The 17,677-nt window shown below is 54.4% G+C and overlaps 1 long non-coding RNA gene and 1 pseudogene across 1 annotated transcript; both read left to right on the plus strand.

The window, feature by feature from the left end:
• Positions 1–6,716: 6,716 nt before the first annotated feature.
• Positions 6,717–11,605, plus strand: LOC125342608. Its single transcript, XR_007209246.1, has 3 exons — positions 6,717–6,756; positions 10,456–10,480; positions 11,546–11,605. It is a non-coding gene; the product is annotated as an uncharacterized LOC125342608 (long non-coding RNA).
• Positions 11,606–12,419: 814 nt separating this feature from the next.
• Positions 12,420–15,560, plus strand: LOC125342607 (annotated as a pseudogene).
• The last annotated feature ends 2,117 nt before the right edge of the window (positions 15,561–17,677 follow it).

Raw genomic sequence — 17,677 nt, forward strand, 5'->3', positions numbered from 1 at the left:
ACTAACACTGGTTACTAATCAAAACGACTGAATTTTTTAAAGTGTCTTTCAAGAGTAGTCCCCTTTTGAATTTGTTTGTCACTTTTTGTATCAGAGAAAGATGTTTTTACTGGGTATCGAGAAGTGAAAAGGTTGAGCAAATAACGTGCCCAACATGTTATTTGAGGAAGACCATGGTTTTAATTCATTCTCGGTGGCAAGAGGCACCAGTGAGATTCTATAAGGAAATGAACAGTTATAGATCAATGTGTGCCCAACTGCCAAATCATGACAAAGATGGAAATAACCACATAAATGGATTACTACATTGCTAGTTAACAGGAGTTTATCTATTTCTGCTCATGGACTGACCTGCTCTTTGAAAATGAAAAATGCACAACTTCAGGACATAGAAACAAACAAGCAAAAACAAACAAGTCAACTCTGAGCCCCTCAAAGCAATGAAGGAAGAAAAGCAAGGAAGGAAGGAAGGAAGGAAGGAAGGAAGGAAGGAAGGAAGGAAGGAAGGAAGGAAGGAAGGAAGGAAGGACAATAAAGTCAATGCATGAACACCATTTTGGCAATGCTTTGGGAGCCTCCAGTTCAGTGCACACTAGCTGTCAACCTATTTCTAAACTTTCCACAAGAGCAGTGGTGTTTCTTACAAATGACCATTCCCCCCGCCCCGCCCTTTGCAAACCAACATAAGAAAACTTATTGAATGTACTCCAGAATCATGTAGCCATTTGCTTTAGAATTCCACACACACAACTCCACGTTCCAGGCACGTAGGCAGGAAGGTGATTGCAGAAACAGAGAGTCTGGGCCTGAGTGAACGCCAGTTACGGTGAGCTGTTTTGCAGAAGGAGACTTTTGCCGACGAACTGACGTTCAGCAAGCTGTCCTGGGTACTGAGTTCTCTCCCTCAGCCAGTGAGGGACAGCTCTGTAGCAGTTCATCTGAAGTCAACCAACTTTGTGAAGGAGACGCACACCTGCATTCCCATCTCTCCCAGACTGGTGACTGACCGAGTCACCGAACAAGAGAGATAAGTGAGAAGCGATAACAGTGATAAGAGTGATAAGTCTCGCTCGGTAACCAAGTGTTACGAGCACAGAAACACCCATGGTGAACACTCCCCCAGAGAGCGGGGTGTGGTAGGGGAAGAAGGAAGTGAGCAATAGAAAATGTGAAACTTCCCTGGGCACACCTGGTTTTCAACCCAGGCTGCCCGCTTCAAGCCCAGGCGTAGTTATTCCCTGACAACAGTCATGAATCGGCCTCGTTCTAGGCCAGTTCCGACCCTGGGCTCTGGCGTCCTGGCCTACCACACAAGCAGGGTCAAACAACTCAGCCGTCCAAGGCTGGAAGAAGAAACCCTGCACACTTTAAGTTCAAATCCCAAACTGGGCATCTGAAAGCTGCAGCTTTCGTAACGAGGCTCAGTTTATTAATAGCAGCTTTGGTTGACCAGTGACTCGCGCCCTCTGGGATAGCTGTGACACATCAGTCCTGAGTTTAAATTCTGCTTCATTCAGGTGCTGAATGCACTTCAGGGCTGGAAAGTCACAATGTAGACCCTGCAACCACAGAGGATTCTTAGAATTCTTTAGGGTATCTCAAAGCCAGGAGACACAAGAATCAGGGCAGGAAGGTGTGCCAAGAGCACTCGACCTTGAAAACGACCCGGTCTGCCTTCTAATGTATTGAAAACATACAAAGTAGAAGTAGACCAAAAAAAAAACAAAAACCCTAAATGATTTTCTCCTACTTTATGTGTGCAGGTCTATTTAGTATACCAGAGTCTATTTTAGAAAGGTCTACATCAACGTAGAAAATGCTTGATTAATAAATTCTCACCGATGCACAGAAAGGGCTTTTTCTTTCCTTCGATTGAGACTGAGTGGCATAAGCAAGCAGACTAGATGGAACTACTCAGAAAGCAGCAGGTAACAGAAAAACCAGGTACATAGCACAAATGCCTCCAAGCTCATGACTTTGTGGACATTGACTTGGGGAGTGATTTGCAAAGGAAGACTTTAGACAAAACGAATGCACAACTGGTATGATCCAAACCACCCCCTTGTGCAAGAATTACAAGTAGCGTATATGAAAACTAACTATTCTTTTGCAATAGGAGCACAAGGACGCAAGTCATCTAAAAGCAGTATTTTTTAATGAATGCATTTGAAAGAATGATGGGGATGTAGATCTGTTCTGAAGTATTTTAAAGGTGTGATTTCCACTCACATAAAAAATGGACAGTAACTTTTGGTTGGACGAGGAAACTATAAAGATTTCCAGGACTGGTAAACTCCTAGATCTAACTTTGAGATCACTGTGTAATTACAGTCATATTCTGTATGGAACCGGCATATTTCTTTTCCTGAGAAATAAAATTTTCTCTGGAGCTGTTCCTGGATTTAAGCTAGCCAGGTGACTATAGAGAATATAATGACTCTAATCCTGCTAAATCCTGTGCTAGACAAGTCAATAGAGGAAATAGACACGTAAGTCATAGGATGTAATGAATCCCAGCAACCAAGTCCCTGCCCACCTCCCAGAATAAAGAAGGAGACACAGAGAAGACCAAAAGGTGCATGAAAGCACGAATAAGCACAAATATTTATTTATTTATAAATTATATATGTTTGTTGGTACAGGGTGTAAAGTCCAGACACATACTGACGCTGACTCTGCGTGGATGGTGGTTAATGATCAAAAGGCAATCTCGAAGCCAGAAGTGAATGAATACATGGACTTTAAACTCCTGAAGGGGCCATTCTCTGGTTTCTGCTAAGGGAAACTTCAGATGCTGTGCGGATACTGTTTCCTAGGCAATCCCAGAGCACCTCTTCTCAACACGAACTACAGGGGTTCCTTGTGTGGTCTCTGAATGTGAGTGTATGAAAGAGAGACAGACAGACAGACAGACGGACGGAGACAGAGAGGCAGAGATGACAAACACCCTATTAGTAATCAATTCCAGCTTTCAGATAATTGAAAGGAGGGTGACATCCGGGGAAAAAAACCAATGGCTGCCAGAAAGAAAATAATGGAACCTATGATTCAGGTAAGCGGAAGTGTGGAGAAGGAAGCGTCTTCTGAATCACTCCAGCAAAGCCCAGATTGTGCAACTATACCATGGATGCAATGACCATCAACTCCTTCATCACGTGTGTGTGTGTGTGTGTGTGTGTGAGAGAGAGTTAGGTCCGTCGCTGCTGCAGGGACTACTTACTATAAACAATAGAAAATAATATAAACAACCCACAAGTGTCCGCTGGGATCAGACCTTCAAAGCCACCGATGCTGGACAGGCAAAAGAAAGTGGTTCACAGAGATCACAATTCCCCAAGCCCCGGAAAGCGTTAGCAAGTTCAACGTTCCACCTAAGTGGCTTCCAGGGTGGAATTTCCGCCGGGCATTCCGATCTTGGAAGCTGGCCCTGGCAAATGGCTTCCCCCCCCCCCCCCACCCACCCACCCACCCCGAGGGCTGGGCTCAAATGACTCCGGCATTCTCAGCAGTTGAGTCCTTGATGCACTTTGTTACCATATGTCCATGATGCAGTTTTTATTATCATGTGTACGTGCACGACACTAAAAGAACAGTAAGTTCCTGGGCCTGTGGATAGGCCATGGGGAAAAGAATCGGGCATTCACTGACCACTCAGTTCACAGACTTGTCCAAAATGAATCCTCATTCCGTAGATGGAGAGATAGACAGACAGACAGGTGGAGGTGATAGATAGATAGATAGATAGATAGATAGGCAGATAGAGATAGACTGATAGATCCATAGATAGGCTAAATGATAGATGATAAATAGACTCATAGATTGATAAGTAGCTCATCGGTAGAGGATAGATGGTAGATTATAGAAGGAGAAAAGATTAGATGGTAGGTGGACAGACTAATAGATGATATATAGGTAAATAATAGGTAATCGATAGATGAGATGATAGTGTTTGCTAGATAGAAGATAGACTGATAAGCTGATTGATGGAGGGATACCTAGGTAAATGATTGATGGATAGATTAAACTGATATATAGACTGATAGATAATACACAGGTAGATGATAGATTATAGACAGATAATAGATTAGATAGATGATGGATAGGTAGACGAAAGGCAGATTATGGACATAATAGATTAAATACCTGATAGATAGATAGGTGGGTAGATGTAAAGTAGAGCTACACGCATATTAGTACACATCCGGAGTGGCCGCCCTGCCCCCTGCCCCCTCTCCACCCTGGACGCCCCCACTAGGGTGTGGGGCTCACCCCGGGCCTCTTCCCATCCCTCTTCCCATCTCGTTCCCTCCTGCACCGCGCAGGGGTGGATGCAGCGGGAGAAGCCGGGTAAATATTTGCTGAGTGAAAGTCAACTTGAGCTTCCTTCTCGGAATACGTACCATCCCTCCCCCCCCCACCCCACCCCTACATGGCGAGCGGTCTCCTGCACCTTTACCTGACTGACGTCCCGGAGCATGATGTATTTTGTAATCCTCCTATGATCCTGAAGGTCAGGATCTCTCACGTTATGATTAGAGAGCGACGTACCCGGTAGGAGTTGGGTCTGTGTTTGGCTATGCGCCTGGAACACAACTTCCCTCTGAGGGCTTTGGGTCACCGAGGAGAGCAACGTGGAAGCCTTCCTGGCTCCATAAGCACAAGAAGACCTAGCTTAGTTAAAACCAGTGCCGTTCCTAGCCAAAAAAGTATTTCCAAAGAACACTGAAAAGGAAAAAATGAGATGAATAACTACGTAGCCGTCCGTCCAACGGCGACGGCAGCTCGGGGAGCCGGGCGGACTCCCCCAGGCTGTCCGTCTGTCCGTTCCTCTCCCAGTTTGTACCTCTCCCGTGGACGTGAATTCCTCACCTGGTGCAGAAAGCCTGGTTCCCACCTGTGGCCGACCTTGAGGCAAAATGAGGCCGGCTCTGCGGGCCGGAACGGGCCTGGCCACGAACCCCCGCGCGCCTCCACCCCGCGGCTGGGGAACAGGTGCGTGGGGAACCGCCGCCCAGCCCACGCTGCGGGTGGGGAGAGAGAGCAAGCAGCGCGGGCTCCTGCTCGGTCTCTGGAGCCCTGCCACGTCCGCCTAAGCCGCAAGACACGGACGGACACAGCCGGGCGGGGGCGGTGCGGTCGGCGCCCACGCGTGGCAACTTTGCCCCCACGCGGCAGGCTCGGCTCGGCTCCGGCCACGCGGGCGTTTCGTGGCGGGCACTGAGGCGCGCCGCCGTCCAGGAATCCACGCAGACGCTGCCCGGGAGGCCCGGAAAGCATCTGGAAAAGTGGTTCTGTGCTGAAAAAAGAACGCAGACGGATAGATGATAGACAGACAGACGGACAGACAGACAGACCAGCAAAAGAACAAAACTGAAGATCATTGTATGGAGACAAGCCAAGCTCAAAAGGGTCAAGGCCACAAGTAGGGATTATAAAACATAGTTTTCTTTCCTACTTTAATATAAAATGGGAACGCCCTGGACACGATGTAGTTGGGGGGCGGGGGGGCGGGGGGGGCTTCATCGCTTCCTTCCTCCGGGGAAGGCAGGCTCCATGGCCCGGGCTTTGCACCTCAGGGCCCCCTCCGGTGTGCAAACCCAGCACAGCCCGAGCCCGGGTGCGGTGTGCAACCCCAGCGCCACGGTCACCCCGGCGCTTCCCCTCACCCGGCTTGGCAATGAAGGCGTGGAGAGGAGCCCCGGAAGCCAACGCGGAAGCCCGGGTCCCCCCTCACCTGCTCCCGGTTTCTCCTCAGGAGGTGCGCGATTCACTTCCCCTCTCTCTTCCCCTCGCTCTGTTTTAGTTCCCACCTCTCCCCCTCCTTCCCCAACCGCCTTTTCTCAGCCCCCGCCCTTGGCCCCTGAGGGCTTCTCTGACCGGGATGGGGAGGAGTGGGGGGGAGGAGGGGGAGGAGGAGGGGAGGAGGAGGAGGGGGAAGAGGAAGCCGTCCTCAGCCGGCAGTGATTCCGTTCTCTTTCCCTGCCTGGCTGGGAGATCACCTGTTGCTTTCACCCACAACAACAACAACACAAAAACCTTTTACAGGAATTCAACAAATAGATGGGGGGGGGGGGGGCGGACTGACGGGGCTGCCCGGGTCACACACACACACACACACACACACACACGCGCGCGCGCGCGCACACACACACACGCACACACACACACCTGATCCCTGGAGCCTGTGCAGATTGGGGACTGGATGTAAAGGAGGACCCAACACCAGGGGGGCGGCCAGGAGGCCCAGGAACCTGGCTTCCTCCTCCCCCCTCCTCCTCCCCCTCCCTCCCCTCCCCCTCCTCCTCCCCCCCCCAAGACAGGGAGCAGGGATGGGGCCTCCCTGGAGGAAATGGACTGCAGATGTCAACATCCAGCTACCTTCACCCAAGACCCAGGGCAATGCCCCCCCCTCCAGAGGGGAGGGGAGGAGGAGGAGGGGGAGGAGGAGGAGGAATAAGGCCGCAGGACCGCGGGGCAGAGGGAAGGACAGCTCCCACCTCCTCCCCCCGCCCGCCCGGCCAGGCCCGTGTGATCCCGAGGGGGAGGAGGAGGGGGGGGGAGGAGGAGGAGGAAGGAAGTCTTGCTTTAGGAGACCAACTGGAAAGTGAAACCCAGACCAGGTCACCGCCGGCTCTCGCGTCCCGCCAGGGAGCTCCGGGACTCTGCGCCAGCCACCTGATCCGACCCCAGATCCCCAGATCCCCGACCCCCGGACCCCCAGATCCCCATCGCCCCTGAGCTGACCCGGCCCTGCAGGTGAGCCCACAGCTTGGTCCTGTCGGGGTCGGGGCAGGGCCTGAGGGCCCCCGTGTGTGTGTGTGTGTGTGCGTGTGTGCATGTGTATGTGCGTGTGTGTGCGCGTGTGTGTGTGCCTGTGTGTGTGCGTGTGTGTGCATGTGTGTGTGCGTGTGTGTGTGTGCGCGCGTGTGTGTGTGTGCGTGTGTATGTGCGTGTGTGTGCGCGTGTGTGTGCCTGTGTGTGTGAGTGTGTGTGTGAGTGTGTGCGTGTGTGTGCGCGTGTGTGTGCACGTGTGTGTGCGTGCATGTGTGTGAGTGTGTGTGTGAGTGTGTGCGTGTGTATGTGCGTGTGTGTGCGCGTGTGTGTGTGTGCGTGCGTGTGTGTGCGTGCGTGTGTATGTGCGTGTGTGTGCGCGTGTGTGTGCGTGCGTGTGTGTGCGTGCGTGTGTGTGCGTGCGTGTGTGTGCGTGCGTGTGTGTGTGTCCCGGATCCTGGATCGCGCGTGTGTGTGTGCATGTGTGCGTGTGTGTGCGCGTGTGTGCGTGTGTGTGTGTCCCGGATCCTGGATCGCGCGTGTGCAGGGGTGAGGGATGTCGCTGGGGACTGGAACACCTGGAGAGGAGGCCCTGGAGTTGGAGACCCCCCCCCCCCCCGCCAGCGCCCCGGTGGTTCTGCTCCACCCCAAACCCAGGGCCATGTGCCGGCCCTGCTTCCCAGCCAGGGGGGCCGGGGGCCAGGGGGGTGGGGGCCAGGGGGGCCGGGGGCCATGGGGTCTGGGGGTCAGGGGGCCGGGGGCCAGGGGGCCGGGGGCCAGAGGGTCTGGGGGTTAGGGGGCCGGGGGGCCAGGGGGGCTAGGCCGAAGGAGGAAGGCCACAGGTGTGTGGGGGGGTGGAAGTAGCCATCCACGGAGGTGCTAGAACCATGCGGTCCCTCTACTGTGGTCAGAGTTCTAGAACGCCGAGGGTTAGCCTGGGCATGGAGGGGGTTCAGAGGAGGTGGCCCCCGGCTGCCGATGGGGCTTCCCGGGTCTCCCCCCCCACCGTGGCCCCCCCGGCCTCCCAGCCGGGCCCTCTGTCCTCCCGTCCCTCCTCTCGCCTCCTCTCCACTGTGGGGTGACAGGACTTGCCTGAGGTGGGGGGGAAATGGGGTACACAGAACACAGGCTGCAGCCAAGCCAGTGCTGGGAGGAGAGGGGGAGGCGGGGGAGGGGGGGACCCAACCCCACCCTCTCGCAGGACACACCCCAAGGAAGCTGAGCATTTCCCACCTGGGGCTCCCCCCCCCTCCGCTGTGATTCCTGGAAGTCTGGAGGTGCGTGTGAGACCCTAGAACATTCCACGCCTGCCCCCCCCACCCCCGCACCCAGGACGCCAAGCAGTAGAGGGCTGTGGAGGGGTCCTCCCTTCCCTGCCCTCCCTCTGCGTCCTCGCTGGTGCTCTGGAGGCTCTGGGTGTGCACGGGGTTGTCTGTGTGTCACTGGTGCACTGGAGGTGTGTGTGCAACCGCTGCGCGCGTGGGCGCAAGGCGGGGCCGCCCCGGGAACCCAGGGAAAACTCCAGGCTCTTCCGGCTGACGTAGAGATTGACCGACCACCCTCGGGGCAGGATTCTGGAGGAACCCGCGGAGCCTTCTCCGCCGCGGGGTGTAGGGCTTCTTTCCTGTGCTGGCCCGGGGCCTTGAACTCCGTGCCCTCTTCCCTGAGCTCGGAGCCGCAGCTTCGCTCCTTGTTCCGTGGCGGTTCGTCGGGGCCGGCTTTGAACCTCGGATCTCAGCCTCCCCCCCCTTCACATGGGGACCTGAGTCATGGATTGCGTTAACGTGGTGACTGAGTTTGACGGCATCAAAGCCCAAACCAGAAACCGCTTTATGGCTGAGGAAATGAGACCACTCCCCCCCCCCCCATGACAGAGGACAGAGAACAGAAACGACCGGCCGCACCCCTTCACCCCACGGCTGCCTCAGTTGCTCCCAGTTCATTCGAGTGATACCATCGAGTATCTAGCCATACTCGCCGGGCTTCCTCCACCCTCCCGCACGCAAGTGGGGCTTCATAGCTGGGATTCCGGTGGCAGGAACGTTCATACATGTACAAAACATTAAAGAAAACATGATCTGTAAACAGCTCCGCTGGGCCCCGCCCCGCCCTGCGTCCTATCACGGTTTACAGGGACGCGTGCCGTGAACCGAGCCAACCTCATCCCAGATCCCCGGGCAAGGGCTCTCTCTTCTGGGTGCTTCCTTGACTTTCCACAAACGCACGGGACAGCTGGACAAACGCCCCGGAAGAATTCCCGCTCTCTCCCAGCGTTTCCCACTTGCTGGGAGGAGGGGACGGCCCCCACCGTCCGTCCCCTTCGGCTTGAGGAGGAGGAGGCCTGCCCTTTCTTGGGCTTGGAGTTTGTTGTTTGTTTGTTTGTTTGTTTGTTTGTTGTCATTCTGACAAATTAACCTGTGTGTGGATCTACTCCCCAGGCATTGTCACTGTGACATACTCCAAAAAATAATTTTTTGGCTCCAGGCCTCACGCTGTTTTGTTGTTTTTTCTTTTTTTAACCTGTCCTTGCTAAGAGGTTTTCTAATTCTCAAATAGCCCAGGGCAGGCGAGGATGCTGGGATCTTCACAGAACGGCTCTGACAGAGACGGGCGGACGTTCCTATTACCTGTGACGTCTCCATTTCCTCTCCCCGTCCCCTGCGGTGGCCTTCAGAAGAACAGATGTCTCCATCTGGTTATGTTCTGAAGCTCTCTTTGTTCCCCAGGAATGACAGTCGGTCCCCACGAGCCCATACGCCTTGTTATCCGACTACAGATTTTTTTTTTTTTTGTCTCCCGCTTTGGGCATATCATAAATATGAGTTCCTCTTTCTCCTTCTTCCCCTGAAGTCTTTCTAGAGCTTTTCTCTTTTCAAAAGAGTTGTCAAATCCATCCTTTAAAATCTTTTATTTGAGCCAAGCCCTGGTGCCCGCCCCCCCCGTCATCCCAGCCACTCAGGAGACTGAGATCTGAGGATCGGGGTTCAAAGCCAGCCCGGGTAGGAACGTCCGTGAGACTCTTCTCTCCAATGAGCCACCGGAAAGCCGGAAGTGCAGTGCACAAGAGCTCAGGGACAGCGTCCAGGCCCTGAGTTCCAGCCCCAGGACCAGCACAACACCACCAAAACAAAACCACGTTACCACAGTAAAGGATTCATCAGTTCAACCTGAGCAAAGCTTGCCCCTTCTCTCCCGGGGTGGCCCGAGCCTCGGAATAGATAGATTCCCTGGAAGGACCGGAGGGGCCGGTGCCGGCTGTCGGCCTCGGGGACTCGGGGCTTTCTTGGGTGGCTCGGGGTCCAGAGGAGAAGGCTGCCGGAGCCGGCGACACGCCACCCTCCTGTCCGAAATGCTGTAGGAGCAGGGCGGGCAAGGGCCCGGATTTCATTCGCCAGCAGTTTGGGGTGGCATGGTTTAGCGCTTGCACTAAGGTAACTGAACAGAAAAATGCGGGGAGGGCGTGTGAGAGTCTAGAAGATTCCCTCTGGATGTGGGAGGAAGGAGCTCACAGTCCGGGAGAAGGCAAACGCCTCGTGCCCGAACTGGTACTGAGACTTAGTGCCCACAACACGGGATCACCCCCCCCCCCCATATCAGACCCCAATATCAGACAGCAACGTCCCTGCGCATCTATCTCCTCCCAAATCCGTGGACATCCTGCTAATCCGAGGTCTTCTTTTTCAGACTCCTGAAATCATGGACAAGCACAGTAAGTGATGAGCTTTCTGAGCCTTTCTTCTCTTTCTTTCTTTCTTTCTTTTTTGGCCAGTCCTGGGCCTGGGACTCAGGGCCTGAGCACTGTCCCTGGCTTCTTTTTGCTCAAGGCTAGCACTCTACTTCTTGAGCCACAGCGCCCCCTCTGGCCGTTTTCTGTTTATGTGGTGCTGGGGAATCGAACCCTGGGCTTCATGGACACGAGGCGAGCACTCTTGCCACTAGGCCACGTCCCCAGCCTTTCTGAGCTTTTCTGTCCCCTCCTGCAATGTGACCTCTGCCCACGTGCGGCCATCACAAGGGTTTGTTCCTGGCCTACAACGGCAGAGCTGGTTTTAGGCTGCAAGGCTTTTCCCCTGGAAAGTTCTGTGACCGGAACGAACGACTTTGGCGTTGATTTCTTTTTCCCCCAGTAAAAACGAAATTAAAGGTCTCTAAATGTAAAGGGTGCAGAATGAAGATGCATTGCATGCTAGAAGTTTGGGTTTGTTTTTTTTTTTAAGACTTCAGATCAGTTTAGAAAGAAAACGATTCAGCCATGGCCTCGTTTGCGTTTTCCTTCTCCGGTCCAACTGTGCGTGTGCATGGGTGTGTATTATGTGTACATGCATACATATTTATAGATGTGTGCATTTCACACACGTGTGTATGTGTGAGCAAACAGGAATGAAGCACCTACGTGTGCGTGGCATTTAGGTATTTAATATATGCATATAGACTTACATATATAACTAAAGGTGAAACGTCTTCAAGACAGTGTCACGGTGAAACAAGTTTTATAAGGCATTTTCAGATGAGTTCCAGGTAGGCCTAGAACTGGACCTAGAACTCATCCAACAGACCCACAGCTTCACTTTAAGTTTAAACGGGAACCTGCGGCATTAGACCGGAAGCAGGTGCAATTATTTTTGAAAGTGTATTTACTTTGGCCCCCTTTTTTCTTTTTTGTAAATCGCAGCATTTAAAAAAACCACACGAATGAAATTACCTAAGGACTCTTATTTCCTTTTAATGTGTATTTTATTATGCAAACCTTCATTTCCCTCTCCTTGAATTACAGGCATGCAAACGGGAACAAATTTCCCCGTGGGACTTCCCCCCCAGTATCCACCGGCCCCATTCCCAGGTGGGAAAATATTTGACTAGGGAGGGAAAGCCAAAGGGACAGGGAGGAGGAGGAGCAGGAGGAGGAGGAGGAGGAGGGGGGGGAGGAGGGGGAGGAGGGGGGGGGAGGAGGGGGAGGGAGGAAGGGGGGAGGGGGAGGAGGAGGACATCCCTTTACATTAAAATTTTTTAATTGGCCACTTTTCTTGATTTTTCTCTTGACGTACTTATTTCCCATAGAGGTGATTTTCAGTTACAAACAGCTCATAAAACCGGCAGTGAGATCACGTAGGGTAGTGAGGAAGAAGGCTTCACGGGAAAACCCCGAAATACACGCAAACCCCAAAGCACAGACACCAAGGCGAGCGTTTTGTGCTACTATGCTGCTGTCCCGGGACTCACCCGGGGTGGTTTTTGTTTTCTTTCTTTTTTTTTTTTAAAGTTAACATGAAATTTACATTTATTTGTTTATGGTTGTGGGGATTGATTGTTTTTTGCCAGTCCTGGGCCTTGCACTCATGGCCTGAGCACTGTCCCTGGTTTCTTTTTGCTCAAGGCTAGCACTCTGCCACCTGAGCCACAGCGCCCCTTCTGGCCATTTTCTGTATATGTGGTGCTGGGGAATCGAACCCAGGGCCTCATGTACACGAGGCAGGCACTCTTGCCACTAGGCCATATCCCCAGCTCCTTGTTTTCTTTTTATTGAGCACTGGTCTTGACTCTTGGGCAACGGAGCGTTAAAGACAAATGAGATAAATGCTCTCGTTTCAGGACACCCAGGACTGCCAGGGCCCCAGGACGCCTTCGCGGTGCCTCCGGCCGGCTACCCCGTCCTCCGGCCGGCTACCCCAGCCCCGCACGCGGGCTACGCGGGCCCGGGCCCCCGCCGGCTTCCCCCGCCCCGGGTCAGCCGGTGTACGGCCCGCCCGGGGCCCCGGCAGGTGCGCCCTGGATGCCAGCGCCCCCGCCTCCCTCAACTGCCCGCCTGGGCTGGAATACCTGACCCAGGTACCGTCCGGGGTGTCCAGCGCTGGCGGAAGGACCCCGAGGTCCCGAGCCCTGGGCTGGGGTCGGGGGTATGAGAGAGGGGGAGGGGGAGGGGGAGGGGAGGGGAGGGGAGGGAGCAAGGACTCGGAGTGGACTGTACTGTGTAAAGTCCCACGTGCCTCGAATCCGGTCAGGAGTGCTCTGTGTTCCTTCTGTCCCGGCACAGATCGATCAGATCCTGGTGCACCAGCAAGTCGAGCTTCTGGAAGGTACGCGCGTTCGCCTCGGGCCTGTGCCGTGGGGCGTCCCCCGGGGTTAAACTTCGGGAGCCCCCGGGGGTGGGGGTGGGGGCCGTTCCGGGGGCCCCGGCTGGATGCGTGTCCTCTCCCGTGCTCCAGTCCTCACGGGCTTTGAAACCAACAACAAATACGAGATCAAGAACAGCCTGGGGCAGCGGGTGTACTTCGCGGTGGAAGACACGGACTTCTGCACCCGGAACTGCTGCGGGGCGTCGCGGCCCTTCACCCTGAGGATCCTGGACAACGCGGGCCGGGAGGTCATCACCCTGGAGAGGCCCCTACGCTGCAGCCAGCTGCTGCTACCCGTGCTGCCTGCAGGAGGTGGGGGGGGCCGGGGAGGGCCCCCCCACTCCCGCCCCCGCCCCGCCCCCTGCCTCCGGACGCGCGGTGACGGCGCCCCGTCGCCCCCCCCCCCCCCCCGGCAGATCGAGATCCAAGCCCCCCCGGGCGTGCCCATCGGCTACGTGGTGCAGACCTGGCACCCCTGCCTGCCCAGGTTCACCGTGCAGAACGAGAGGAGGGAGGACGTCCTCCAAGATCGCCGGGCCCTGCGTGGTGTGCAGCTGCTGTTCCGACGTGGACTTCGAGGTGGGCCGCGGGTCGCCGTGGGCCCCCCCCACCCCGGGGAGGAGGAGGAGGGTGACCCGGAGCGCGCTATTCCATTCCACCCGCAGGGCACGGGCCTGTCAGTATACGTCGTCCTATACCGCGTATGTGACACGTAACCATCATATGCTATGCCTGTTACGCGTCTTACGACCTCGACTCGCTACTTTCTATCACTCTACAATGGGGCGTGATATAAACAGGTGCGCTGACCCACGTGTGGTCACCCTGTGAGTGATAGCCAGTGCTCACAGGAAGCAGTGCTGGACAGAAGCAAGCGATAGACGCGGCGTGAACGTTTCTCGGTGATGACCCAGCGTGGTGCCTTCTGGAAACAGAGCATTAGCGTGCCCATCCAAATCTGAGACGGTCCGGGGGCCTGTAGGCACCGCGCCGCGGGCAGCGGGGCGGGTCCCACGAACAGCCCAATGGCGCCAATAGCTCGAATCCGGCCCCTTCCCAACACCTTCCCCACCCACTCCATTACCCGCCCCGCCCCCAGTGGGCCTGAGCATGGGAATTCCACGTGAACCATGGCCCGGGGTGGGGGGGAGGAGGAGGGCATTGTCCTCACAACCTGACCGGCTGAGTTAAAACCCCCAGTACAAGGGAGGTGGGGGGAAACCAAACAAGAAAGATCACAGAAACAGTCCACGCAGAAACACTGCGGCTTTCTTCAAGAAGAAATCTTTTTTTAATTAATTAATTTATTTTTTTGGCCAGTCCTGGGCCTTGGACTCAGGGCCTGAGCACTGTCCCTGGCTTCTCTTTGCTCAAGGCTGGCACTCTGCCACTTGAGCCACAGCGCCACTTCTGGCTGTTTTCTGTATATGTGGTGCTGGGGAATCGAACCCAGGGCCTCATGTATACGAGGCGAGCACTCTTGCCACTACGCCACATCCCCAGCCCAAGAAGAAACCTTAAAGAAGCAGCTCGTCAGCTGCCTTTCTGAGGACTTGCGGAAGTGTCACGGGAGACTCATGCACGTTGGTATCCGGTTCTGTGAAAATACCGTCTGGGATCAAGCCAGATAACTGATTATTATTACCCCCTGTGTCTGTACATAGTGGACCGCGCGCAATAGTCCAGAAAACCGTTTGTATGATTTCTCCACCGTGGATCTGTGCTTTGTTTTTCCCCCTGTGTCTATGAATACGTGTAGAAATATCTCTCTGTATATACACGTAACTACGAATTGCAAGCGTTCGTAGAGGGAATGGCCACGGCACCGTGCTTCGTTTCCATTCCTACTCTCAAGTCCGAAGGCGGCTCTTCCACCAGGTTCCGAGCCGTCTCCAAGGCCTCGCTTTCCTCCGGCAGATTAAATCGCTTGATGAAGAAGCCGTGGTGGGGAAGATTTCCAAGCACTGGTCCGGGTTCGTGAGGGAGGCCTTCACGGACGCCGACAACTTCGGGATCCAGTTCCCGGCCGACCTGGCGGTGAGCATGAAGGCGGTGATGCTGGGCGCCTGCTTCCTCATCGTAAGTCTCTCCCGTTCGCTCCTGGCCCGCTTGAGACCCCTGCGTCCTCCCGAGGGCCCGCTCGAGACCCCTGCTTCCTCCCGAGGGCCCGCTCGGAGACCCCTGCTTCCTCCCGAGGGCCCGCTCGAGACCCCTGCTTCCTCCCGAGGGCCCGCTCGAGACCCCTGCGGTCCTCCCGAGGGCCCGCCTCGAGACCCCTGCGTCCTCCCGAGGGCCCGCTCGAGACCCCTGCGTCCTCCCGAGGGCCCGCTCGAGACCCCTGCGTCCTCCCGAGGGCCCCGCCGCTCTCCCGGGCAGAGCGGGTCTCTGGAGCGTCCTCCTTAGGTGAAATCTGAACACCATGTATTCCCAGGTCATCTTTCTTTTTTTTTTTTTTAAATGAACGCGTGTTAAGCAAGGGTTTCCCAGCTCAGGAATCCCCCCGTCCACCCAGAGAGCCGGGGTTGCGGGGGGGGGAGTCAATGGCCTCCATGTCCCCTTTCTTACTCTGTTCTGGAAAACGGCTTTCTGCGATTTGTTTCCCTCTAGGACTTCATGTTTTTTGAGCACGCCGGAGACAAGCAGCAACGATCGGGCGTGTGGTAGTAAACCAATGACGCCCTCCCTCCCTCCCTCCCTCCCTCCCTCCCCCGCCCCGGACAATCCCAGGATTCCACCCGGCCCGGGCTCCGCCACACCGGGACAGCGGGCTCGGCCTCCTCTCCTCAGTGGCTGGAAATCCCGCTCTGTGGGATCTCCTGCGGTTCTGGCTCACGCGTGTGTCGTTCCCCCCCCCACCCCCCCCCCCCCGCTTTCGTGATCATGACTTACTGTTGACTGTGAATTGGGGCGAAGGGCCATAGAAGTTTTTACACGGAACAATAAAACTTCCTGAGACAAACTGCCTGGTATGGTAACCTCTGACCTGCTTCTCCATTTTCTAACAAAACTAACGCCTTCTTGATTCCCACATAAAGTTGACGTTGCTCTGCTAAGTCCAGTGACAATTTATGTCCTAAATCGTGGATGGTGGGGCTTGGGTAGGATAGGGCTTCCAGCTGCCCAGATTCTGGTTCTATTTGTTTACCAACATATATTTATATACATGCATGTATTAGACATATCTGATATATTAGGTATATATATATATAAATTATATATAGCTTGTATAAACTTATAATGTATATGTAGATATGTAATACAGTTAAAGATATAATGTAGTTATAGATATGGGTAGATATGTAGATATATATTTAATATAGATACATACACTATATTATATAAAATATTTATCATATAATGTATATGTATTGTATATCTAATATAGATAATGTATTATGAATTATAGTTATTTATATAATAGATTGTGTTTACCTATGTGATAGTGTATCTAGAATATATTCCATACCTAGATTAGATATATAGGTACAGATATTGTACCTTAGATATATATTAAACATATACGACATGTATATCGAATACATATAGATCTATATCTATCTATAGAGCAGCAGGTCTACTTCAGAATATTACACTGAAAGGAAATGTCGACACAAGACGGAGTCGCTGGGCGCTGAGCTCGGGGTGCTTCTGTTTGGGGTGCGGCGGCGGTTTCCGTGGAGTTACCGGGTGTGGGTACAGGTTGGCGTTGTAAACGAGAGCCCCACGCGGCCTGAGGTGCGCCCCTGGGCTGCCGAGGGGCCTCGGGCTCCAGCCCCTCAGAGCTACGTGAAGCAGACGCCCGCCCGATCTGGACGGCGCTAGAAGTGGAACCAGATCGCGAAGCCCACTGGTGTCACAGGACCCCAGTGGCGGAGCGATCACGACGGCGTTCCCTTCCGGCTCTCCAAGCTCTCAGAACAGCCACTGGAAACCAAAGGAAGGCGGATCTGAGGAGGAAAAGAATTACCCCGGCTGATGCCGTCTCCCACCAGAAATCAGGAGGCTCTCTAGAACGAGCCACGTATTCTTTCTCAGAAAGAAAAAAAACCCCACAAAACCTGGATACTTCCTAAAACGGGAAATAGTGGGCCACTCCATGTTTTAAACACCTTTCCGTGAACGTAGCGGCATGGACAGAGAGAAAGAGCTGATAAGAAGAAACATAGTTCAAGGCTAAGGGCCAAGGACATGACGGGAGCGGCGAAATTCCATTGTCGGCCTGTCATTTCCTGAGTGCACAATGGTGACTGCTGAAACCAGATTCATTATTCCACCACACACACGCATGCATACACACACACACACACACACACACACACACACACACACACACACACACCCCAGAAGTGGAGCTGTGGTTCAAAGCAGTAGGGCACTAGCCTTGAGACAGGGCTCAGGGCTCAGCCAGGGACAGTGTCCAGGCCCCGAGTTCAAGACCTCACCCACCTCCCCTCCTGCGAACCCCCTTGTCCACTCAACCCCTGCCACACAGGCAGAGAAGCAATGGCCTGCAGGACAAGGCCCGGGTCAGCAGGACAAGGCACCGGAGAGTAGGACAAGGTCAAGGTCAGCAGGACAAGGCACTGGAGAGTAGGACAAGGTCAAGGTCAGCAGGACAAGGCCCAGCAAGCAGGACAAGGCACCAGAGAGTAGGACAAGGTCAAGGTCAGCAGGACAAGGCACCGGAGAGTAGGACAAGGTCAAAGTCAGCAGGACAAGGCACTAGAGAGTAGGACAAGGTCAAGGTCAGCAGGACAAGGCACCGGAGAGTAGGACAAGGTCAAGGTCAGCAG

Source organism: Perognathus longimembris, chromosome 26 (genome assembly GCF_023159225.1).
Source record: "Perognathus longimembris pacificus isolate PPM17 chromosome 26, ASM2315922v1, whole genome shotgun sequence".
Classification (NCBI taxonomy): Eukaryota; Metazoa; Chordata; class Mammalia; order Rodentia; family Heteromyidae; genus Perognathus; species Perognathus longimembris.